We start from the raw sequence: 27,427 nt of genomic DNA, 5'->3' as shown, positions 1-27,427 counted from the left end.
GTATTATCTTGACCCATTCCTTGGATCTAACTCTTTTTTTTTTCTCTTTCTCTTGCAAACAAAAACATGGACCTAAAGAGCGGCTTCAAGCCTGCTAGGGCCGGAGATGGGCCTATCGTAAAAAGGTAGAGAACATTAAAGAAAACCACTTCCAGAGTTGGAACTGCCACTGGATCCCTCACAAAAGTTAAAATTTGCAGCTCCATCCAGAAGGAGCAGCAACAAAAGTAGACGCAAGCTTGGTTTACAACAATTACCATTCATGAAGACCCTCGACCTCTTCCTCGTGAACCTGCTTCAATTTCTCAAGTTATACAAGGCGAGGCCCCAATTGTGCAACTTCTAGTTATGCCGCTCGAGGTCGGAAGGATCACGGAGGCACTTTGTGGGTCCCTCCATGAGATGGAAAATCACTTGGTAGAACCATGCCAATCAGGTGAACATCAAGAACTTGAGGGCCATAGAGGAGCATTCCCATGAGAATGTTCTGTAGTTAGCCTTAGGAATAACTCTGACTGTAAGCTATCCTTTATACATGCACCCTTTTTTTTGTTTCGTACCTTTTTGCGAATGATTCCTACTTTTTTTTTGTTGTAGTCTTGTTTAGCCCAAATTTGTGTCATCGCCCAGATTCAAGCTCAAAGGGACGAGGCTAGGGCCACTCTGGAGGCATCCCAGGACAACGAGCGAATCACCAAGGGACAAGTCATCGAGGTGAACTAGCGTGGAGACCAGTTGCAGGTCGAGATCGATGATCTCAACAAGACATTTGAGGAACTCGACGTGCTTAGAAATAGGTTTTCTGAGGTCGAGGAGTGAGCCAAACAGGATGCTGAGAAGGCCAAGTGGGATGCTAAGAAGGCCAAGCAGGAGGTTGCTGAGGCAATGGTCTCTCTGGACGAAATTCTTTATCGTTGCTAGGCATACAACCAAGAAGGTGACTTCTCATTCTTGGAGGCGACTCTTTGGGGGTGATACCTCACCAAGTTCCAAGAGGCCTCTGAGACAACCTCCGAGACCGTAGGGGCTTTTGGGGTTACTGAAGAGGGTGATGAAAAGGTGACGCACATGGGCAAGTTTCTGGAGCTCAATGATCTCTAGGGCATCCTCTTCTTTTTTAATTTTTATGTTTCATTCTGGGTTCTTTGAACGCCTTGTAATTAAGCTTTCAAAATCTGAGACAATCGCCTTCACTTAGTTTGAGCTTCTTTTTCCTCGAGTTATTGACATACTTGTGTTAGTACATGTTTATTAATTTCTTATCTAGTTTTTTTGTTCCCCTTTATCTATTATTTAGCCATGTTTATGAACTTTAAAAAATCCTTTACATGTGCATAGTCATAGGGGTTAAATTTAGATTGAGATAAATTCCTGATGGCTCGACCAGTTAATTATAGTCGATGACATGGTTATATCCAGGAGTTCGTTCAGCTAATAATGTTACACCTATTAAGAATCAGGCCTCAGATCTCGTCATATCCAAGATTACCTAGTTGAAATCTAGGTTTCATTTTACTTTGAATTTTCTTAACTTAGTTCGTAATAAGAATTTCTTCGAAAACATGAGCTTTAAAATATACATAGAGTAATCAATTTTCTGAATTCTACGTTGCGCAAATTTTTTATCTAAATTTTTGAAATATTTCAAAGATTGTTTGAGGGTTTATATGCCCCCCAAGCTATCAGGATTTATGAATAATCTAGATCACTTTTACAAAATGAGCTCATGAAAAATTTCAAGAATAAGACAAAATATTCTGATCTTGGTTGAAAGTTTTTCTGCCTATGCGACATCACTAAGGCCTCGACTGCGAGCATTGCCTCACTTCTAAAAGTTAAAGATAAGGGAATGTGTCCAATGGAGGTGCGATGTGAGGTTCGATAGGCCCTGAGTACTTGCGAGACTTGCTCGGGCCATATTCGTTTAGCTTCTTCTAGTCGCTTTTTTAAGCTCCCCTTTAGGTTTTTGTTTACTACCTCAACCTGTCCTTAGCTTCAAGGTATGCCAGTGAAGACAAACTCTTGTTTATACCATACTTCTCGCAAAAATTGGTGAAAAGGTCACTATCGAATTGAGTTCCATTGTTGGACACGATCTTTTTTGGGATTCCGAAATGACATATTATGTTATTCATGACAAAATCTAAGACTCTCTTCGAGGTTATAGTTGCTAGGGGCTCAGGCTCAACCCACTTAGAAAAGTAATCGATGGCAACAACCGCATAGTAAACTCCTCCCTTTCCAGTGGGCAATGAGTCGCACTATGGGTGCTGCTTGAGCAATAGTTGCAAAACACTAGCACTTATCGCACTTTAGGACATACGAGGCTGAATCCATCTTGGGTGTAGGCCAGAAGTAGCCTTGCCTTAATACCTTCAGAGCCAAGTTTTGCCCCCCCAGCATGGTCTCCACAAAACCCTATGTGTATTTCTTGAATGATGGTTTATGCTTCCTCGGGCAGAACATATCACAGGAGGGGCAATGAATGACATAACTAGTAGAGAATTCCTTCGACCATAACATACAATGTGACCTGATACAATAATCCTCTTGCATTATTTCAATCTTTTGGTAGTTTACCGGTCGTAAGGTACTTGTCAATAGGAGACATCCAGGTCAGTTCTGTGCAAATTACTCTGACTTCCACTGACTCTTTCTTAATACTTGGCTGTTCTATGAATTCTAAAGATACCACATTTAATGCGTCCGCTTCCTTTGTGGTGGTTAGTCGAGAAAGAGCGTCAGCATTAGCGTTCTGTTTGTGGGGAACCTGCTCGATGGAATCGAAGTCCAATTCAGACAGTTAATCTTTAACCTTAGCTAGAAAAGCTGCCATTTTAATTGCTCCCCTAATACTTGATTAACCACGAGCTGAGAATCGCTAAAGCATTTAATTGCTCTCACTTTCAAATCCTTTGCTATTCCAACAGCAGTAAATAATGCCTCGTTCTTCGATTCATTATTGGAGGCATCGAACCAAATCTAAGAGTTGTATGGAAACGATGTCCTTCGGGTGAAATTAAAATTATCCTAACTCCAGACCCATTCTCGTTTCAAGATCCATCAACACAGAGTTTCGACAACTCTTGTACAGGTTTTCTTATTGGTTCATCTTGGAACCAAGTACATTCAGCAACGAAGTCAACGACCACTTGGCCTTTGATTGCTGTTCGTGGCTTGTATAATATCTTGAACTGACTGAGTTCGATGGACCATTTCAACAGACGTCCTAATGTTTCATGCTTTTGCAAGACCTGGAATAAAGGTTGATCGGTTAAGACATGGATTGTGTGGGATTAGAAATATGAATTGGGCTTTCTCGAACCCGGGATCAAACAAAAGGCGAGCTTTTTTATCAGAGGGTATTTGGATTAAGCTCCAAGAAGTCTCCTACTCACGTAATATACCGATTTATACGCTCAATTTTCTTCCCAAACTAATAAGGCACTGACTGCATTCTCTGTTACCTGTAGGTGTAAGAATAAACATTCCTCAGCAACCTATTTTTATAGTATAGGGGGCTCCGCCAAGTGGGTCTTTAGGCGCTGAAATGCTTGCTCATATTCTTCGATCCACTTGAACCATTTATTTCTCCTAAGAAAATTGTAGAAGCGGAGACACTTGTCCATGGATTTTGAAACGAAGTTGTTTAGGACTGCGACCTTTCCAGTTAGACTCTATACTTCTTTTTGCAACCTAGGCGAAGGCATTTCCACCAGCAGCCTGATCTTCTCTGGGTTTGCCTCGATCCCCCTTGCATTGACTATGAAGCCTAAAAGCTTCGCAGATGGGACCCCGAAGGTGCATTTCTGGGGGTTCAGCTTCATGTCGTATTTTCTCAGTACGCCAAAACATTCGTCCAGATCAGAAACATGGTTGTTTGCAGCCTATGAATTTACGAGCATATCATCAACATACACCTCAATGTTTTTCCTGATCTGGTTAACGAATGTCTTATTGACTAGACTTTGGTAAGTTGCACCAACATTCTTCAGCTCGAATGGCATGACTTTGTAACAATATACATTATGCTTGGTCATGAATATGGTGTACTATTGGTCCGCAAGGTTCATCGTGATATGGTTATATCCAGAATACGTGTCCATGAAAGACATGAGCTCGTGACCAGTCGTTGCGTTTACTAGTTGATCAATTCTAGATAGTGGGTAACAATCCTTAGGACAGACTTTATTAAGGTCAGAGAAATTGATGCAGATTCTCCACTTTTCATTAGGCTTTGGACCAAAATGGGCTAGGCTATGCAGGTTGGATATTTAGCCTCCCTAATGAACCCGCACTTTAATAAGCAAGCTACCTCTTCCTCGAGAGCTTCTCCTCGCTCTTTTCCTAACAACCTTCATTTTGGCGCCTTCACAGGTACATTTTTGTCTAGGTTTAATGTGTGCATCATAAGGCTCAGATTGATTCCTACCATGTCCTCATGTGACCAGGCAAAGATGTTACTTTCTTTCAGCTCTGAGATTTTTCCCAACCTTTACCACTTTCGAAGGTACTTCTTGGTTGAGGATGTTTTCCTCTAGCTCCTCTAAAGCCTAGAACTCGGATCTGTCTCCACCTAATCTCAGATCAATTTCTTCAGGTTAGGTGACCACATTTCTGACTTCTTGAGGTTCCTTTTTCTCCTCGATTATTACCATGTCTTGCTGCTCGGGTTGTGATTTTCCCTTCTTGGCAATGCTGTAGCATTCCCCAGTAGCAAGTTGTTCTCCCCTCATAGTGCATATCTTTGAGGATGATGGAAATTTCATGGCCAGATGGCGAACTAAAGTTACGGCTTCAAACGCCATCAGCGCATGTCTCCTCAAAATTGCGTTGTAGGCGGTCGGGCAGTCGATTTCTACAAATTCGAGCATTTTAGCAACAACTCGTGCATCATTCCCTTACATTACCACAAGCACAATCGTACCTATGGCTACCATTCCTTCTCCCAAAAATCCATAGAAGGTCATTCTGGTCGCCTTAAAATCAACTACAGATAAGCCCATCTTTTCAAGGGTGGACCTGAATAGCACGTTGATAGAGCTCCCATTGTTAATCAGTATCATTCGTACTCTTTGATTGGCGAGCTGGATGATTATCATCAGCGGGTAAGTATTCGGGAATTGGACGTGGCTAGTGTCCTTTTTTGTAAAAATGATTAGTTATTTCTCCAACCACTATTGTTTTGATAACCTCTTTTTTGATACAAATTGGGTCCCATTGTGTGTCTTCAGCTCCTGGATATACCTTTATCTGGGATCCGTTGCTCATTCCTGCTAAATGGGGCCCTCCAACAATAGTGGTTATTTCTCCCCTTCGACAGGATGAGGGATGATCTGATTTCCTTGATCTGGTTGAGGACTGGCCTGGCTTGCCTGAGCTGGCTGAGGGTTCTTCCCTGCTGGTTTGCTAGAAGCTACCCTGTTTTGAGCATATTGTGCTAACGGTCCAACTCGGATGGAAGTTTCGATGTCATCTTTCAATTCACGCTAATTATCAGTGTTGTGTCCAATGTCATTATAATACCGACATAATTTAGCTAGGTCTCTCTTTGCCCTTTGATGCTTCATGGGCTTGGGCTTCTTCCATGGAAGGTGAGTAGAGTTAGCTAAATAAATAAACTCTCGCATATTTGTTAAATCAGTATAGGCGGTGTAGAAGGAGGTATATTTATCCCCATGCTTATTTTTCTTTGACCAGTTTTTGTCTCCCTCACCATTCCCTTTCCGTTTATTGCCCCCCGATTGGTTATTCTGGGTAGGTGGCTGAGCCATAGCTGTAGCATTCGTTACCACTCCAGCGGGCTGAACGGGGGCCTGGCTGGTTCCTGCGATAGCATACTCTGCCTCTTCTAAATTTATCCATTCTTGAGCTCGAGCCGATAATTCATCTACACTATTCACTCCTTTTCTCTGTACTTCCTTCAACAAATCTCCTCCTACGGTAATTCTTGTCCTCATGTCCATGAGCTTAGAGCTATCATCAGCGTATCGAGCTTGGGCTACTGCACTCGTGAATCGGTTGAGATATGCCTTCAGGGATTCACTGAGTTGCAGCTTGAAATTAGCCAATGAATCGGCCTCTACTCGGGTCTCTTTTGCAGCTAGAAACTGTCTCTTGAACTCGAAAGAAAGTTTTTTTTTTTCAGGAGGTGATTGAATGTTTTTTATATTTATTGAACCTCAGTTTGGTCAGTCCGGTCAACGTTGCCGGGAAAAGAATACACCTTAGGTCGACGTTTACATTGTGGGCCATCATCAGCGTGCTGAAGGTCCCTAGTTGATTAGAAAGATCAGTGGTTCCATTATACATGGGTATGGTTGGCATCCTAAAGCCAACAGGATATCGAGTTACAACAATATAGGGAGCAAAAGGCTTGAGCTCCTCATCAGAATCACAGTCATCAATGTTTTCCCCAGACAAGAGTCTTTTCATCTACTTCTTCAATAAGGCTAGCTACTGGAGGGTTGGATCCTTGGTCTCTAGGTCATTTGGGAGCTTGTTACCAGCTCCCACCCTATTGTACATGTTAGGCGGATTATTATCCCTCAAACCTTGAGCTCGGTTAGGCGGGACATTCCCTTTGTCACGTACAATAGATGCAACTCCCCGAGCCTGAGTATAATTCAAATCATCATGGCGAGCCGGATGTCATCTTCATGTGTTTAATATGATCACACATGTTAGATAACTAGTTGGAACGAAGACTTTGTATGGAGCTTAACTGATTCTTTAGGTCGTTCTCATGCCTACCTCCGCACTCACTCTCTATCCAATAGCACCCATTTGCAAAGCATACAGCTTGCAGCTGGGATTGAGGATCTGGATTATTGGTGTGAGACCGCAGGATATAAGCATCTTTTGAAGGGGGGGGATTTCTCCTAGTATCCCCTCGGACTGAAGCGTTCCTCTGTGGGAGAGGTGGCGTAGGATGTCGATTCGTGATGGAGGATACCTTATTTGTGAAGCTATCCTTGTTCCATCAAGATGCACTACATTAGCTCGCCTTAGGTCTACTCTAATTTACTGGGTTGGAGGCAGTGTGGACTCATTTCTCCGTGCTGGAGCTGCTGGCCAAGGCACGGGTGGATTTGCTGGAACATCTCTTCTCCTTTTGTTGGCTTTAGCTCATCCCATCTGGCTAGGCTAATTCCTGGGAGTGTGAGTTCAATTATTACTCCTATAAGGATTGGTAGGTTGAGTATTTCATGGAATCCATTTAGAAGGTATGGAACTCGGGGTCCCAGTTCGAACAGAACGACTGATGTTAGGTCGATTATTCCTGTGTGAGCTATGGGACCCACTTTGACGCCTTATTATGTTAGCATCGGTTTTAGGGGGTAATCGAGCCAAAATCTCCTCAATTTTCCTATTGGCTTTGGAAAGGTGGTTCCTTAGCTAGGCATTTTCGATCTCAATGTTTTTTAGGTACCCAGGATCGGGATTCGGTGGGCGTGAGGCCGAACTCCTAGCAACCTCCTGGTCCATATGTTGTTATCTAGGGCAACGTTGTGTGGATGTACCTTCTCTGATGGGTATGGCTGTAATGGTGACCCTCCTAAGCATCAGGTTGCTCCGTTTCGTTGTCGCGCATAGAATGGGTGGCCACCATAATGATTATTGGATTGAAATCTGTGTGAGAATTGAAGCCTAATCTTCTCTCAATGAAAGCACCAATCTGTTGACGCAGTTTTTTGGCAGCAGGGGATTTAGAAATCTGACAATAGAGAGATTAGGCTTTTTAATAAACTAAATAAAAAGAAATGACAGAAAGAATACAAAATGATCATACTATTTTACGTGGTTCAGTGGTTAAAATCTACCTAGTCCACGAGTTACTCTTATTGATCTGTTTAGGGCTCTTGATGAGATTGTTTATGACTATTTCAGTAGAGTTTTTGCATACAGAAAGTCACTCCCTTTTTCTATCCATTCCCATTGTATTCATAAGAGATTCTTATCGACAGTTTTCGGTAATCGTGCATTAATATGGTAACTTACAAATTTTGGTAACTTCTCATTTACATAAATACAAGATTGCCTATTAAATTTATATCTGTTATATCGGGTAATAAATGCATAATAAAATCATATCCTTCATGAGGCATAAGGTGAATCTCCGAGTCTTTTGGGATCCTTAATTGTGCATCATGGTTGGGCTTTTGCGAGCTGAGCACATTCCTCGAGCTAGGTACTGTAGGACTAATCCAAACTAACACGAGTCATGTTTAGAGTTTCATGAAGGCGATCCGGGCGATGTGTACCTCGAACTAAGTTGTTGGCGTAAGTGTGGATCTAGAGACTCTATGGTTTTCGTATGCTGTCAAGTAAGATCAATATGCTCACTCTAGAGTTAACAAGATACTCTATATGTACGTTTTCTTCGTACGCTTATCTGCCAGCTGTACCTTGTGTTGAGTAATTCAACCCGTGATTTTGGGGTACAACAGGCCATATTTCGACAAGTTGATTAAAATAAAGCAAATCAATTCTAAATACACATTGAATTCATAATGAGGAGAAGTACTACTGCATATCACATTTAATTTTTGATTAATTTGAATTATTAGTAAGTAACGCTTCACTTGAGTCCATGATGTTATTGTATAAGTCTTATTTATCTAGAAAATGAATTGATTGCGTGTATTTTAAATTTCTTTGAAACAAACTCATACCTACTATTAAGCGCAACCAAAGATGATGTTACATCATCACATGGTTGATGGCTGCACCTCTATGACCCAGGCAGGGCTACATGCAAGGTCTTTCAACATAATGTAAATTATCACAATACTAGCCTACTTCACAAACTTTAAATTTACTATACACTTGCCATCACTTCTGTAGCGTCCCAAATTTGCTAATAAGGCTTAGGGCCTTGATTAGCGTGCCTGGAGAGAAATAAGTGATTTACTATGTTGATATGTGAATTTAATGAGTATGTGATTTGAAATGCATGTTTCGCTGAATTGAATATGCATGTGGGCCCAGTTTGGTTATTAGGGGCATGTTTGTAATTTTAGCCTGTTGAGGGCATAAATGCAATATTTGTGATAATTGTGATTGACACCATGTGTGAGTGGTGATATATTTGAGATGCATGATCCGAGACAGTCCTAGGGAGCAGGTTTGTAACGCCCTACTTCCTTAGAGTCGTTACAAAGTGAGTTTAACACGTGCATTTAACTCGCTAATCGAGGTTTTAAGGTAAACGTGTAATTAAATCATAATCAGAGACATAAACTTTGAAAATAATTCCATTTACTGAAAATCATAAAATGTTTAACATTTGGGATTCCAAAATACTGTTTATAAATATTTACAACTCATAATATACTTATAGTTGACTAGACGACAAAATAGGGTTCTTTATAAACAATTCCCAAAAACACCCCTAGTCGTGGCAGCCAGGTAGACCAGACATGTACGCGCCTCACGCTCTCCATACTCATGGTCAGTTGACTTTTGTAACGTCCTACGTTTTTGGGTACCTTTAAACGACTCGGGTCGGGATTTTTCCCCCGGGTTAAGAATATTATTTTAAATAATATTATATTTTGTTTGTAAGTATTCCATGAGTTATTGCTAGCCAAAATATGAATTTTGTGATTTTAAAAGTCAAGATAAGACTTTCGGTCCTGGACCGACGCAAAAACCCTGATCGGGTAAAACTCTCGGAAAATAAAATGAAAAATCATAGCAATTATATTTTGGGCATAAAATACATTCATAAAAGTTAAAGTTTGGTCAAAAATAATAAACCTAAAAGAAAATGGAAATTTTAAGGCATTTTGTGGTAAATGCCTAATTTTGTCGAAATGGGGAATTTTATTCCATGAATGGACCTTAGGTTAAATTTTATTATGTGATTAATTAAATTTAAATGTGAGAGACATTAAATTTAATTAATTAATGTTAAGTTTGGTGATTAAAACTTAATAAGAGTGAAAATGGTGTCAAAAGCCAATTTGGACTTTTCTTCTTATGAAACCTTTATTAACCTTTATAAAAAAAATAAAAAAATAAAAAAATTAATGATCACATATATGGCAAAGGGTGGCCGGCCATGTGCTATTTTAGAGTGGTGTGAACCCAATTTTATAAAGTTTAACTCCCATTTAATTAAGAAGTCAAGTGGGCAAGTGGGTAGAAAAGCACTTAAGTGTTTTGTGATATTTTGAAGAGTTGTGTGAGCCATTCTAACCCCCAAATCCGACCACTCTCCCTCTCTCATTCACTCATCTGATTTTTGAAGACCTCTCAAAGTGTTCTCTCCATTTTTCAACCCCAAGAACACCAAGTAAACTTTGAGGCTAAGTCTTGGTCTAGGAAGGGTTTTCCCTAAGGTAAAGTGTCATTAATCTAGACTTTTGTCAAGTTTTAATCATAGAGTTTCAAATAGCTAATTACCTATGTTGTTGGGGGAAGTTGGTTAGGGTTTTTGAAAGGTTTTGGAGGAGCCAAAGCTAATAGGAAGGTCAAAACCTTAAGCAAGAACACCAAAGAGGTAAAAAGTTTACTTTTGATGATTTTGTTGTAGGGTTTTTAGTTTTAAGCATTATTTTGTATATTTAATGCTTAAAGTTTCTTGTTGGTGATGTAATAAGGTTATGGTAGTTGTTTAATAATTTTCATGATGCATGTGTATTGCTTTTTGAAAATGGGAACCAAAACCCCCAAGGGTTTTGTAGGATACCCTAAAACAAAACATGTTTTGAGCTGTGACTTCCAAGGGGTCAAGCAGCCACTGTATATTGGTTTTGTAAAATTAAATTGTACTGTGATGTTGTTGAGATTGAGTATATAAAATTGAGCTTTTGAAACACTAAAAAATGTTTAGAAATGAGTAAGTTATGCTATTTCAAAGTTTAGGTAAAAAACTGTTTTTTCGTATTCTTATTTTCTGTAACGCCCTACTTCCTTAGAGCCGTTACTAAGTGAGTTTTCAGACAAAACAGTGTGCAATGAACTCGCTAACCGAGGTTTTGAAACAAAAGTGTGACTAATTAAAAGTTAGGGCTGTAATCTTTGAAAATGCGACGTTTCATTAAAAAGCTTCTAGTATTAAACACTTGGGATCCCAAAATAAGGTTTGAAAACTATTTACATATTGAAATAAGTTTACAGTTGATTAATCATAAAAATCATAGATTATTACAGCCATTTTCGAATAAACCCCCAACCAAAGCAGTCGGGCAGGCCAAACATGTACGCGTCGCTTCACGCTCTCCGTACTCATGGTTGGTTGACTCAGCCTTTGCCCTTACCTGCAACACGAAGCACCCGTGAGCCGAAGCCCAGCAAGAAAACTCAAGCATTTCATAACATATGCAAAATATACAGTTAATCATATCAGATAATCCACAGATAAACAAGTCAACCATTAGACTAAGCAAACACGGCCCTGCCGCCCCAGAACCCTTACCGCAGCCTGGGGTCTCGGTCCTCACCGCAAGGATCTCACACATATCCTCTGGGTCCCGGGCCCTGCCCTGACCATAAGCATCCCATGTGCTTAGTGTTACTTCCGGCTCCGCTGCCGTACCCGGCCTACGCCGCACTCGGCCCTTGCCGTTCATTTCATTATAATCATATATAACATAAATCAAGCAACATTCAAACAAATGCCAATTTATTTAAATCTGCACCCTAACATGTAATGCAATATAGGGCCATGCCCGGCAATCATCTCATCATGCAACATGCAATATAGGGCCATGCCCAGCAATCACACTATGGGCCCATGCCCTATCCTACGGGTGTTATAGTTTTCTTACCTGTATTCCGAGCCTCCTGATGCACTAAAGCCGCGAGCACGGTCCTCTAGCACGAGCCTCACCAACAACCTAGTCACAACACACAAGAAACATCCCTTAATACTAATCAATCCAAAACCACTTCTCGGGACCAATCCCGCACTCTCGAGACCTCTAAAACCTTAAAACAACACCCCGGAGACATCCCCCGAAACCCCGGAGCAAAGGCCTAAAATTGCCAAAAATGTCAACCTGAAATTGGCCTTGTGCCGCGGCACAACTTTCTTGTGCCGTGGCACCCATCAGTCAGGGCCTCCCTCGCCGCGGCACGAAAAACCTGTGCCGCGGCACGCCTTCGCAGACCCAGAATTCTGGGTTTTCTCTTGCGTTTTCTCCGAGCTAAAACCTTCCCAAATCATACCAAACCAATACCCAAACCCCAAAATCAATTTCAAACATCAAATAGACCATCTAACAACCCATAAACATCATCAAAGACATCCAAACACACAATCAAATCCCCAAAATCCACATCCTTGATTTCAATTTCAGAAAAATAAAAACTCAAAGTTCAAACTTAAACAATGCTCAAATTTCTAAACCCATAACATAATCAAGCCTTAAATGTGTACAAAATTCCTTACCTCATATGGAGAATCCATCCCTAAGCTTCCTTCATCTCCTAGGTCTCCAATTCAGCTCCTCCACTCATCTTCTTCTTCTTCATGCCCTAGCTTTTCCCTCTCTTTTCTCTTCTCTTCAAACTCTATCAAGACCAAAATGACTAAGCCCCAAACCGTGTACCCCATATAACCCAGCTGCCATTTATCTAATTCCCAACCAAATGACCATTTTTCCCCTCCTTGCCTAACCTTTCCTACCTAAACCTCAAGGGCACTTAAGTCATTTCATTTCTATTTCATATCTACCATTTTCTATCTAGAACTTGTTACTCTCAGCAGTAACTAATGGTTACCCAGGTTACTCAATCACCAATAACCATACCCGCTAAATCTCAATCTTAACCATAAAATTCCCAAAGTACCCCTAGGCTCCTCCCGAGCCGGGTATAGAAATCCCGTTGTAACTCTTAAGTTAATTTGCTCTCTAGGACCGTCTCGGCACGTGCATCACAACAATAAGACCACACTCGCGTGGTACAAATCACGGATTACAATTATCACATATATGCCCTCAGCGGGCTAAAATTACCAATTTACCCCTATCATGCAAACGGGGTCCACATGCATAATTATTTCACCTAACATGCATACTAACCACGTAGTCATGCATCTCAATGTTCAATTAGTTATATAACATGCTTTAAATCATAACCATGCATTAAACTCATAAAATCACACATAAATTCCATTATGCCCTCCAGGCACACTAATCAAGGCCCTTAAGCCTTATTAGCGATTTTGGGTCGTTACATTTTCGGAACCAACTTTTGACAGCCACAGTATAGGGCAAGGGCAAGGCAGAGCAGTGAGCGCTGGAGTCTTCCTTGCAAATGTACATGTGGACCGACCTTTTGGGAAGTCGTTTTAATTTTGGAAATGTTGTGTAATTTTCCTAAACTAGGCTCACTCTACTTTTTATAAAATATGTTTGTAACTAAATGTTAAGTATGGCCATACGAATTTTTAAAAAAGTTTTTTTTTCTATGGGTTTTTGAGACATTTTGTTAAATGAAAACATTTATATTTCCGCATTATTGAGTCTTGAAAATCCGGGTCGTTACAACTTTCTCCTTGCCCTTACCTGCACCACAGAGCACCCGTGAGCCAAAGCCCAGCAAGAAAACCCTCACAAGTAGACAACATATGCACATCAAACACTTAGCATATAAACAGGCCATCATTAAGCTAACACACATACGGCCAAGCCGTCCCAGGCGCTTTTCTAGGCCCTGGGTACGCGATCCACACCGTGAGGATATCCCAGGTATCCTTTAGGGTCTCGCCCAGGCAACTCGCACTCCACGTGCTCAACGCTGCTCCTGGCCCCTTGCCACACTCGGCCTTGCACTCCACGTGCCTAACGTCGTTCCCGGCCCCTTACCATTCCCGGCCCCTTGCCGTTCTCGGCCTTGCCGACCTCGGCCTACACCATTCCCGGCTCTTGCCGAACATTTACACATATGCAACCATAGCATAATAAAGCAAATGCAAAACTTGAACAAATTCAGTCAAAGGGCAATGCCCTACAACACATTCACATAGGGCTCAGCCCTGCACACAAGCTCTACAGGAACAGTGGTTTTCTTACCTGTAACCTGAGCTTCCCAAGCACCGCGATCACGAGAACAATCCTCTATCCCGAGCCTAGAAGAAAACCTAGTCACAATGCATGATAAAGGATTCCATTAATATTCGAGTAACAGTTTCCATATATAATTCTAACTTTCGAGACATCGAATTCCACCAAACACGGTGGTGGAGTCGATCCCGAGCACCCTAGGTTAGGTTCCCGCACTTAAAACCTCCATTCAGCCAAAATTTCCCTTTTGAGTCACGGCCCTAAGAGCTGGCGCCGCGGCCCGCCACCAAAACAGAGACTAAAACCTCTCTGACGCCCATTTGAGCCGCGGCCCTGCCCTATGGCACCGCGGTGCTCCCCAGAGGCAGAGCCTCCCTGGCTGATCAGCTTCGTAGGGCCGCAACACTCAAGAATAGAGTCGCGGCCCAACCCTTCGATCCCATAAAATAACACCATTTTCACCTCAAAAATCAGTCCAATTATCCTCAAAACCAAACCAACAATCCCAACTAATTATCACAATGGTTATACCATAGATTCAACAACAAAACCCAACAAAAAACTCAAGCCAAAACCTTATAAAAATCAAAGTTGAATCCTCATCCCTCCAACATGCAAATCTCTAATATTCAACCTTAAAACCAGCTGCAAATTAACACAGTTCCACATAGTAGAAGCTTACCTTGATGAGTTATATTTCTGTGTAGATTCTCTAAGTTCCAAGCTTTAATTCCTCAAGACCATCAGCCTAATTCCTTAGCTTTGGCTAGTTTTTCTCCACGATGTTCTAAGTCTCCAAGAGTGTAAGAAAACCAGTGAAGGGAGAGGAAGTGAGTCAGTTAGAATAAGTCTGGCGGTTTCCTATATGTTTGTTTTATTTAACTTAAGTCCATATGGTTACCTCAAGGCTCGGGGTACCAAAACGTCCCTGAGGAAAAATGGTAAATTTCCACAGTATTCATTCCTAGACATTCTAACCTCAAATATATCTCCAAATATTTATTTCTATAACCCAATAACCCCATAAGACATCTAGTACCCAAAATACCCCTCGACTCGCCCTGAGTCAGATTCTCAACCCCGTCGTGACTTTCCAGCTAACTGCTCCCCAGAACTATCTTGGATCGTACTACATAGATATATCACATACATATCATGTTTATTAAATTTATTCCCTCAACGGGCTAAAATCACAAACATACCCCTAATATCCAAACGGGGCCCACATGAATATTTAATTCAACTAAACATGCATCCTAACCACATATTCATTAAATTCACATATATTAATATAGTATAACAATTATTGCCCTCCAGACACACTAATCAAGGCCCCAAGCCTTATTGCAAATTTGGGTCGCTACAAGTTTAGTTAGAAAGTCAAAACAGGGTCAAATACCCTGCTCGGGAGGAGCTTAAGGGTATTTTTGGAATATTATAATGTGTTAGAGAATTACTGAGTAGCAGGTAGTAATTTAGTAATAAGTGGGATATGTTGGGATTAAACGAAGATTTATAGGACCACTCGGGGATTTAACGGGATTTGGTAAATGACTAAATTGCATTTGGGATTACTTAAGGGTTAAGGATAGGTTTAAGGGGCAACAGGGTAATTTGGCTTTAAGGATGGATAGACTTGGTTGAGGAGAAGTAATTCACATTCTCTTCACTTAGGCATATCTCTGTTTCTCTGTTGGAAGGCTAGAGAAAACCAGAAGCTAGGAGAAGGAAGCTGATTTTCTTTGGGAGCAAAGGAGGAATTCAAAGATGGGCTTTGGGGGCTAGAAGCTGAAACTTAGAGGATAAATTCAGGGATTTAATCAATCTCAAAGGTAAGCTTTTAAACTAGATGAACAAGTTGAAATTCTTCCAGTTTTAGACTTCTAGAACTTAAGCCTGATGGATGTAAGAATTAGTTTATGAGCTTGTTGGGATGTTTAGGCCATATGGATATGAATTCTTGACTTAATTCTGGTGTTGGCTAAAGTTTCCGGTGTGAGAAATGGGATTGAGCTCGGGGAAGAACTTGAAAGAAAAGCTCATTTTCTAGGTTTGTAGGTCGAGTTGGCCCTAGGAGGGGCATGCCACAGCCCGTGTGTGCGTGAGGCCTGGGGAGGCCTCTATTATTGAGGCGCGCTGCGGCGCTTGGCTAAGCATGCCGCGGCCCGTGTCTCCTTTCAGGGAGGCGTTTTGCATCTGTTTTGAGGCATGCCGCAGCCCTTAAGGGGTTGGGCCGCGACCTTAGTTCTAAAAGTAGGGTGTTTTAATGGTTTTTTGCTTGAGAATCTAATTGTTAAGGCTCGGGATGGATTTTATCACCCGGATTGGTAGAATCTAAGGTTCCGAGAACTAGAGTTGTTGCCCAAAGTTATTTAATGGATTAGAACTTGATGCATGGACGTTGTTGATGTGTTGTGACTAGGTTATCAGTGAGGCTCGGACTTAGGGACTGTGCTCGGGATATCGGTGCTTTGAAAGCTTGCGACACAGGTAAGAGAACTGTTTGTACCCGTAGAGCTATGTGGTGTGTTGTACTGTGTTTATTGTTTATGGTTTACTATGTCATATATGTGAATGTGACTGATCGGAAAGAGCTGGGAGTGGCAAGAGTCGGGAGTGGCAAGAGCCGGGAGTGTCAAGAGCCGAGAGCGACAGGAGCCGGGATCAGCAAGTGTCGGGAGCGGCAGAAGCCGGGAGAGGCAAGAGCTGGGAGAGGCAAGTGTCATGAGCGGCAAGGGGCCGAGAATGGTGTTTAGCACGTGGAGTGTGAGTTGTTAGGGCGAGACCCTCCTAGGATGCTGGAGTCATCCTCTTGGTGCAGACCGCAAACCTATGGCTTGGAAAAGCACTTGGGACGACATGGCCGCTATGTGTTTAACTTGTTGGATACTTTGTTGTATGTTGTTTTAATACTGAACTCCTGTGATATTGTACTGCTAAGATGTTGTGCTATTGTGCTTATGTGTTAATATGTTTCTATGATGCCATGTTTATGTACCTATGTGCTTCTATACTGCTATGATATGATGTTGTTGTGCTTTTGTGCCATTGCGTATTCTAATAACAGTTTATAGGTGGTTTATTGCCTTGAATTAAATTTTTATTTGTTGGGATAAATTATAGTATGTTGTGCTTTAGGGTTCTCTTGCTGGGCCTTGGCTCACGGGTGCTCTGTGGTGCAGGTAAGGGCAAGGAAAAGATCAATCAACCAGAGTTAGAGGGCATGGGGCGATGCGTACATGTTTGGCCTATCTGGCTGCCACGGCTGGGGTATTTCGAGGAGCTAGACATGAACATTGATTTTGTCGCTTAGTTTGACTGTAAAGTAACTTTTTGAGTTGTAAATATGTTTTTAAATGGTATTTTTGGGATCTCAATGTAACCCTTTTCATGAACTAAAAGAACGACCGACTTTTTACACCGAAATCTTATTTAAACAAGTTTACATTTTAAATTAACTACACATTTCAACCTAAAATCTCGATTAGCGAGTGATTGGCACGTTTCAAACTCACTTAGTAACGGCTCTAAGGAAGTAGGGAGTTACAGCTTAGTATCAAAGCGAGACAAGGTTTATAATTCCTGTAAAATTGATTGAACATGTACGCGCTCATTGCGAGAGACAAGCTTGACTTAGGGTCGGTTTGTATTGAATGAAATATTTTTCTAATTGCTCAATAGAATGACTTTATCTGCTTGTTAAAGTAGGGAGCATGGGAAATATATATATTTGTGCTTGTTATTCCTCTTGTTTGTCTGGCCTTGCTTGGGAGCGGTTCCGGAAGGGATGATCATATCTGATGGATTGAGTCATTGACTGTAGACAGATTTAGAAGTTATGCATCAGAGACAGTCAAAGGGTGCAGGCATTGTTAATGTTGGGATTGCAGATAATATTCGGGACCAGAATCCTCCATCTGTTCCCGGGGATTGGCAGTAGGTGTTCAATGATATGCAGGCTAGATTACAAAAGCAGGAGGAAGAGATTAGGTGGTTGAGACAGTGGGTTCTGAAAGGATAAACTCTGAATTCTCTAGTTGATAGTTAAGGTGACCTAATGGGAAGTGATGGGATTAGGCATGAATCAGCTAGGATTGTGACCACAAGACAATTGTTAATGGAACACTTTAGGGGATTAGGAATATTGTGGGACCGGTGAAGCACCACGACTTCTGTCTGAGACGTCCTTGGGGATGGTTATACCCTAGATAGAAGTAATATAGAAATATAAAATATTTTTGTGTGGATGGTGATGTGATGGACTTCCAGATATGGGAATAAGGGGATTGATTTGCACGTCATGGTATTAAGGTATGCATAGGATGGACGACTACAGCTGGACGGCACGGTGGGCACCATCCTTGCTTGGAACATGGGGTGTTAGTGTGGTGCGTCAAGCACTAGGGTGCGCCTGTATACACATTGAGGGAATGATCGTCTGTACCCTATAACAAATATAAGGATAAGGACTTAGATGTTCTACATGGGAAGCCAAGTTGACAAGTGGTGCTGGTTAGCCACAGTAAGGATGGAGAAATGATTGAGATTGGCCCGAAGCCTGAGATTGATGAGTAACAGGTACACCTCTAGGAATGAACAGTTGAACTCAGGAAGACGATTTTGTAAGAAATGGTTAAGAATTTCAACGCCTTAGCACATATGAGTTAGGATATGTGAATTGGGTGAGTGATTCGGTGGGTACTAGTATTGAAGATAAGACACGGGATGAGCTTTGAGTTACCTCTTTATAACTAGTGTATTCAGGAAGTTGAGTACTGGGAGGCCCACGACTTGATCTTTTGGTAAGTGGAAAGTGATAATTAGAAGCTAAAAGGGCTATTATGACTCTAGGATATCGTAAGGTTAGTATGAAGAAATATAGCTATGGACCGTAAAAGATGAATCACCTCAGTTTGTAGGTAAGGTGAGTAAATGCGAAAAGCTATGACCAGAACTATTGGATTGACACACTATGGTTGGTGTGACCAAGATGTCAAAGAGGGGGTGTGTGTGGAAGAAGACCATGCCTCCCCACTGGACACCAAAGTCGACAATGTTAGATTGAGACTCTTGGGCTCCCATGTTCGGGAAAGGGTCATAAAAGGTGATGAATATGTGGATGAAACTTAGAATTAACTATTACAGTTATACGTCGCTCACTTGGAAGAATAGCTCAGGGTTTGAGTGTTTACCTTTTTGAAGGGTGTGAATTTTGCAAATTTGAGTACGGAAACGTGGGATTCCAAGATTAAGAACTACGTACGTCATCAAATATTGTGGGTTAAGTAGGGTAAAATAGTTTGGGGAAAGGAGGAAGACATTTAATCCTAGGTTGGGATAGATCTACAAGATCCTAATAAGGATTGGGCTAGGAGCCTACAACTGGCCTTACTCCATGTTGACGGTGAGAACTCGTCAACTAAGTTAAGTCGGAAAAATCACAGAGCTAAGATTATGCAAAGAAAAACTCTCAGAATCTAAGTATCAACTCTAAGAACAATTGTAACAGAACAATGGAAAAATCAATTTTCATTCACTAAGATGCACTTGCTACAGTAAATTTTCCAACCCCCCACAGGTGGAGTTAGAGTACATTTTATAGTAGGCTCTAATGGCCCTGGGTACATGGTGGTCCAGGGGACCAGATGGTACACGAGTACACTAAGAGGAGAGTGGTTCCAGGGGTAGTGGTGTCGGCTCTGGTACATGGTCAGAGTCCATGGGAGCACCTCACTTTTTGTACCCGGTCATGACTCCACCACTCGCTTTGTACGGGTGTCAGGGATGTGGTGGTGGTGTAGCCACTCTTCGTACTATTCCCAACCGCCACTACTTGTCGGGCACAGGTGTCAGGCCCGTCCCCTGATCCTAGCAGGCATGTAAGTACCCCTTTCGAGGTACCTTGTTCGTACTCTTTTTGTCTCTTGTTGGCCACCTCGACCACTGTCATCATGCACACAGGGCCTTGGGACGAGATCCATTGGGGAGAGGTTGTCTCACACGCGTAGTTCTTTAGGAGAGGCCTTCACGAGATGCAGAGAGGGTGGCACGGCCTCGCGGCTGGGCTATGACGAGGGCCTCGTACGGCCGAGGTAGCTGGACCTAGGGCGTGGCCTCGCGTGGACGAGACGGCAGGGACAAGGCCTCGTGGCTGGGCCTCGGGCGTGGCCTCGCATCAGTGAGGCGGCAGGGACACAGCCTCGCGGCTGGGCCTCGGACACGGCCTCGCGTGGACGAGGCGGCATGGACATGGCCTTGCTCCTGGGTGCGGCCGAGCGAGGCGAGGCGGTGCCTTGCCCCTGGGCATGGCAGAGTGAGGTAGGGCCTCGCACCTAGGCGTGGCCGAGCGAGGCGGGGCCTCGCGCCTGGGTGTGGTCGAGCTTGTTGGGGCGGTGCCTTTTGCCTGGGCATGGCCGAGTGAGGCAGGGCCTCGTGGCTAGACGTGGCTGAGCGAGGCGCAGTGTCGTGCCTGGGTGTGGCCGAGCGAGGTGGTTGCCAGAGGACGGTGGCCCGAGCATCCCGCTGCTCAGACACTCATTTAGGCCTTTATGGGACCTTAGAGCGCGTCTTGGATATTTTATGGGCGTGGAATATTGAGCATCCACACTTGCCCCCCAGTCTAGGAGAGGACCTATAGGTGCTCTTGTAGACTGGGGGGCAAGTGTGGACGCTCAATATTCCACACCCATAAAAGATCCAAGATGCGCGCTAAGGTCCCACAAAGGCCTAAATGAGTGTTTGAGCCGCGGGACGCTCGGGCCACCGTCCTCTGGTAACCGCCTCACTCGGCCACACCTAGGCGCGAGGTCGCGCCTCGCTCGGCCACGTCTAGGCGCGAGGCCTTGCCTCACTCGGCCATGCCCAGGCGAAAGGTACCACCCCGCCTCGTTCGGCCACACCCAAGCGCGAGGCCCCGCCTCGCTCTGCCATGCCTAGGTGCGAGGTCCTGCCTCACTCGGCCATGCCCAGGGGCAAGGCACCACCTCGCCTCGCTCGGCCGCACCCAGGCGCGAGGCCGTGTCCCTGCCGCCTCACTCACGGGAGGCCATGCCCGAGGCCCAGCCGCAAGGCCGTATCCCTGCCACCTCATCCACGCAAGGCCACGCCTGAGGCCCAGCCGTGAGGCTGTGTCCCTGCCACCTCGTCCATGCGAGGCCACGCCCGAGGCCCAACCGTGAGGCCATGTCCTTGTCGCCTCATCCATGCGAGGCACCCTCTCGGCATCTCGTGAAGGCCTCTCCCAAAGAACTACGCGTGTGAGACAACCTCTCCCCAATGGATCTCATCCCAAGGCCCCGCGTGCATGATGACAGTGGTCGAGGTGGCCCACAAGAGACAAAAAGAGTACGAACTAGGTACCTCAAATGGGGTACGTACATGCCTACTAGGATCAGGGGACAGGCCTGACACCTGTGCCCGACAAGTAGTGGCAGTTGGGAATAGTACGAAGAGTGGCTACACCACCACCACATCCCTGACACCCGTACAAAGCGAGTGGTGGAGTCATGACCGGGTACAAAAGGTGAGGTGCTCCCATGGACTCTGACCATATTCCAGATCTGACACCACTACCCCTGGAACCACTCTCCTCTTAGTGTACTCGTGTACCATCTGGTCCCCTAGACCACCATGTACCCAGGGCCATTAGAGCCTCCTATAAAATGAATTCTAACTCCACCTGTGGGGGGTTTCGAAAATTTACTGTAGCAAGTGCATCTTTGTGAATGAAAATTGATTTCTCCATTGTTCTATTACAATTGTTCTTAGAGTTGATACTTAGATTCTGAGAGTTTTTCTTTGCATAATCTTAGCTCTGTGATTTTTCCGACTTAACTTAGTTGACGAGTTCTCACCGTCAACAGTATGGCGCCGTCTGTGGGAACTTAAGTTCCAAGCTACTCTTCTACCATTACTTCCAGCAAGAAGAAATGCCAAGACATTCAAAGCGACTCAGGGAGCCACGAGAGGTGGAGGTCCACCTTAACAAAGTCCAGCTAAAGGCCTCCATGAAGCATCCCCCTCCACCCAGAGAGGTGGAGCCCCCAAGAGACCCTGAGGCTTACGAGGGTGATAGAGAGGCCTCGTCATCGGGCGTCCCGCCTGTAGAGAGTCCTCCAAGGCACCACCGGGAAATGCTAATGAGTTCCCGCTCCCTAGACAACCCCAAGTACCGAACTCCGGCCGGCAAGACCCGGGTCCCTCTACGCGTAGGCACGATAAGCATCCCCGGGTCCATTCCGTGAGCTCGAGTTCGAAATATCGATTCTATGAAGAAGAAATACGTGAGCTCCACCGTAAGAACCAAAGGTTGGAGACCACCCTGGAGAACATGCAAGAGGTGCTGAATGGCCTATTGCAGGGTAAGTCAAGCATGACCTTGCCCAAGAGGAAGGAGAAAGGTCGGGAGGGGGTAGAGACCACCGTACCAATAGATGATGGGAGGAGTCGACACTCTACAAGTAACACCCCTTGAGCGAAGCAACACGAACATCCTGAACCACTGAAGCAGGCCCAGAAACCAGAGCCAAGGGCCAACGCTGCCCTCGCAACGAGGACGAGGTTACCTATAAGAGAGCACCCTCGGACTTACGGGAGGAGCTCAATAAAAAGAGGGCAGGTAAAGGGACCACCCCCCCTATGGCGCCTCGAGAGGGCAAGGGAAAGGCGGATCTTATCCCGTCCGCTTTGAGGGACTCTCGAAGTAAAAGGAGGCAGAACCTGGACACAGAAATGAGGAGCCTGCGAAGCAAGATCGTTACCGCCTCTGGCAGTCAGGATTTTGAGGAAGATTTCGACCATGAGTCACCCTTTGTGAGGGAGACTCAGGCCATCCGGCTCCCTGCCAACTTTAAGGAACCCAATATGACCCCCTACGAAGGAAGCACGGATCCAAAGTACCACCTGGACGCATTTACCGACCTGATGAAACTGAGAGGAATTGGTAGTGGAGCCAGATGCCACTGCTTCTTCGTCACATTGAAAGGACCCGCCTATAAATGGTTCAAAAGATTAAGGTCGGGGTCCATCAGCTCCTGGCAGCAGTTTTCTGATGAATTCCTCCAACAGCACCATGCCATGCAGGACTACATGATGCCAGGCACCAGCCTGGCCAACGTGGAGCAAGGGGAAAATGAGAGCCTGAAGAGCTACATTCACAGGTTCAATATGGAGGCTACGAAAGTGGGGAGCCTAACCCGCTGAGAGTTAAAAATGGCCATTACAGCCGGGGTGCGCCAAGGAAGCAAGTTGTGGGACAACATGCTGAAGAGGGAAGTCACCAACTTAGATGACTTCTATGAGAGGGCGCAGAAATACATTTGTGTGGAGGATGGCCACGCAAACCTGAAGGCAGGAAAGGAGGAGCCCAACGTGAAGTCCCCAGCTAACGACAGATCGAATGAAACAAAGATGAAAAGGGCGTATGATGGGTTGAGAGATGATCAGCAGAGGAAGACCAAACGGGGGAATGATCATAGGCAAGCGGCTTACACTTACTATACGAACCTCACAGATACCAGGGAGCATATTTACATCACCAACGAAGATCGAGTTCCCTTCAAAAAACCCCCACCAATGAGAAAGGACCGGTCCAAAAGGGATCCCAGTAGATACTGCCAGTACCACAAGGATATCGCTCACACCACCGCGGAGTGTATCCATTTGAATGAAGAAATTGAGGAGCTCATCCGCAGGGGGAGGTCCGAACCATTTTTGGAGGTCCATGATTTGGGGGGGACTCTCGAAAGGGGCGAGATAGATATGCAAGAGAGGCCCGATGAAGTCCACCACCCTGTGTCATGAGTTTGGAACAACGACCCCCAAAAAGCTTCAAGGGGGAAAATGACCCGATCACATTCACTGAGGAGGATGCGCGGGGGGTACATTTTCCCCACAATGATCCGCTGGTGTTGACAGTTCAGTTGGAAACTATGCGTGTGCATCGGGTCCTAGTGGACAATGGGAGCTCGGTGGACATCCTGTATCGCCCTGCCTTGGAAAAGATGGGACTGGGCATTCATCATCTAAAGCCCTGCCAATCTTCCCTATACGGATTCACGGGGGACTCAGTGCAACCCCTAGGGATGATCGAATTGGCACTCACCATGGGGGAGCAACCCCGGCAGACTACAGTCATGGCTAACTTTGTTGTAGTAGATTGTGCGTCAGCTTCCAATGCAGTATTGGGGAGACCATCCCTAAGAGAATTGAAAGCCATAACTTCTATATATCACCTGGTTGTCAAGTTTCCAACTCCAGGAGGGGTCGCTAGTATGAAGGGAGAATAGAAAGAAGCAAGAGAGTGCTACAACACCTCACTCCGTGCGCCTGTGAAACCGCGGGAACCAATGGCCATGGTGATACATGAGGCGCTATGTGTGTCCGCTGGGAGTCCGCAGGAGCTAGACCCTCAAGTCGTGGAGGAGTCAAGAGCAGAACCACTGGAGGAAGTAGAGGGGGTTATAGTAGTGGAATAACTGTTGAGAAAACTGAAGGTAGGAAGAAGCCTGCAGAGTGACGCGAAGAAGGAGTTGATAAGGTTTTTGATGGATAATCTGGATGTATTCGCATGGAGTCACGAAGATATGGTGGGTATAGACCCCAGTGTTATGTGCCACCATTTGAATATCTCTCCTGAAGCGAGGCTCGTTAGGCAGAAGAGGCGGGCGCTAGACCCAGAAAGGTACGCGGCCTTAAAGGAAGAGGTCGACAAGCTGAAGGCCAATGGGTTTATCCGTGAGTCTTTTTACCCTGTGTGGGTGCCGAATCCAGTACTAGTCCCAAAACCAAATAGGAAATGGAGGACCTGCGTCGATTTCTCAAACCTGAATAAAGCTTGTCCTAAGGACAGCTTCCCGCTCCCAAGGATAGATCAGTTAGTAGATGTGATGGCAGGACATGAATTACTAAGCTTCATGGATGCCTACTCGGGGTACAACAAGATTCCAATGAACCCAACAGATGAAGAGCATACGTCATTCATTACGGATAAAGGGCTCTACTGTTACAAGGTGATGCCCTTCGGGTTGAAGAACGCGGGTGCTACCTATCAAAGGTTGGTCAATAAGATGTTCACTAACCAGATAGGAAGGAACATGGAGGTGTATGTTGATGATATGTTAGTAAAGACCAAGAATGCCACAGAGCTCAACAAGGACCTTGGTGAGATGTTTGACACACTTAGGAAGTACCGAATGAAGTTGAATCCCGTCAAGTGCACCTTCGGTGTATCCTCAGGAAAATTCTTGGGCTTCATGGTCAACTCCAGAGGCATCGAGGCTAATCCTGATAAGATAAAGACCCTGATAGAGATGAGCCCGCCTAAGAACAAGAAGGAAGTGCAATGCTTAACGGGAAGGGTGGGGACCCTTAATAGATTTATTTCAAGGTCAACCTGTAACACCCCAAGTTGCTAATAAGGTTTAAGACCTTGTGTTAGCATGCTGGAGGGCAATAAATGAATTTACATGATAATATATGAATTTGAATGAATATGTGATTAGTAATGCATGTTTAGGTGGTATATAGATGCATGTGGGCCCCGTTTGTATGTTGGGGGTAAACTAGTAATTTTAGCCCGTTGAGGGCATAAATGTGATAATTGTATTATGTGATTTGTACCACGTGAGTGTGGAGTTTTTATTGTGATGCACGCGTCGAGACAGTCCTAGTGAGCTAGTTAGTCTAAAAGTCACAACGGGATTTTGTACCCGGCTCGGAAGGAGCCTAGGGGTACTTTAGGAATTTCGTAAGTTGAATTGAGAACTAATGGTTATAGTTTTGGCGATTGAGTAACTTGTGTAACCATTTGTAACTGCTTTGAGTAACAAGTTTTAGATGGAAAATGGTAGAATTGAATAGAAGTGAAAGGACTTGAGTGCCCTTGAAGGTTTAGTTAGGAAGGATTATTAGGAAGGGGTAAAGTGGTCATTTGGCAAGGGATTTAGACAATTTTCAGCTGGGATATTGGGGTACACGGTTTGGGCATTAGGTCATTTGATGGTTTTGATAAAAATTGAAGAGAAGAAAAACTAGAAAAAATAAAAAGCTAGGGCAAGAAGAAGAAGAGTGGAAGGGGCTGAAGTGGGAGTTTAAGAGGAGATCAAGGAAGCTTTTGGGTGAATTCTCCACTTGAGGTAAGGATTTTATGCACATTTAAGATTTGTTTCTGTTTTGATTTGAGAAATCTAAAGCATGAGTTAAGTTTTTAAAGTTTTGGGTTGAGTTGCTGAAATTAGAAATCAAAGGGTGGATCTTTGGGTGGGATGGTGTTTTGATCTTGATACTAGTGTTTATGGGTTGTTAGATGGTTCATATGAAGTTTTAAATTAATCTTGGGGTTTAGGTATTTGTTTGGGATGATTTGGGGAGGTTGTAGCTCGGGAAAAACGCAAGAGAAAACCCAGAAAATCTGGGTTCGCGAAGGAGCGCCGCGGCCCTGTTCTTAGGCGCTGCGGCGCGAGGCTGTTTCCAGGCAGGGTTGGCTCTCTGACTTGCTGGGCGCCACGGCCCTCTTGGGCAGTGCCGCGGCGCTAGGCCATTTTCAGGACATGAAATTTTGCAATTTTGAGCTTTTGCTCCGGGGGTTCGGGGGATGTTTCCAATGAATTGTTTTAGGAATTTGGGAGTCCCGAGAGTGTGGAATTGGTCCCGGGATGTGAATTTGAATTGATTAGTATTAAAGGATGTTTTATGCGTGTTGTGACTAGGTCTTTGGAAAAGCTCAGGTTAGAGGACCGTGCTCGCGGCTTTAGTGCATCAGAAAGCTCAGAATACAGGTAAGAAAACTGTAGCACCCGAGAACAGGGCATGGGCCCATAGTTTTATTGCTGGGCATGGCCCTAGATTGTATTACGTGCTAATGTATAACCTTAAATGAATTATTATATGATTGAATGATTATTTCGAGATGTACTATGTGTGATTATAATGAAATGAACGGCTAAGGTCGAGAGTGGCGAAGGCTGAGAACGGTCGTGGGGCCGGAAGTAACACCTAGCACATGGGGTGCTTATAGTCAGGGTGGGACCCAATGGATACATGAGTTATCTTTACGGTAAGGACCAAGACCCTAGGCTTTGGTAAAGCCTCTGGGGCGGCATGGCCGTGTTTGTTCAGTCTGATGGTTTTCCTGTTTATCAGTGGATTATATGTTAACTATTTTATATGCATATGTTATATACTGTATGAGTTTTCTTGCTGGGCTTCGGCTCACGGGTGCTCTGTGTTGCAGGTAAAAGCAAGGGGTCAGTCAACCAGCCATGAGTATGGAGAGCGTGGGGGAGGCGTGTACATGTTCGGCCTGCCCGACTACTTTGGTTGGGGGCATTTCGAATATGGCTGTATTAACTTATTCTTTTGATAGTCAATCAAGTGTAAATCTATTTTTGAGTTGTAAGTATTTTGTAAAC

The sequence above is a fragment of the Humulus lupulus genome, chromosome X (assembly GCF_963169125.1).
Source record: "Humulus lupulus chromosome X, drHumLupu1.1, whole genome shotgun sequence".
Lineage (NCBI taxonomy): Eukaryota > Viridiplantae > Streptophyta > Magnoliopsida > Rosales > Cannabaceae > Humulus > Humulus lupulus.
This window is presented reverse-complemented; position numbering follows the sequence as displayed.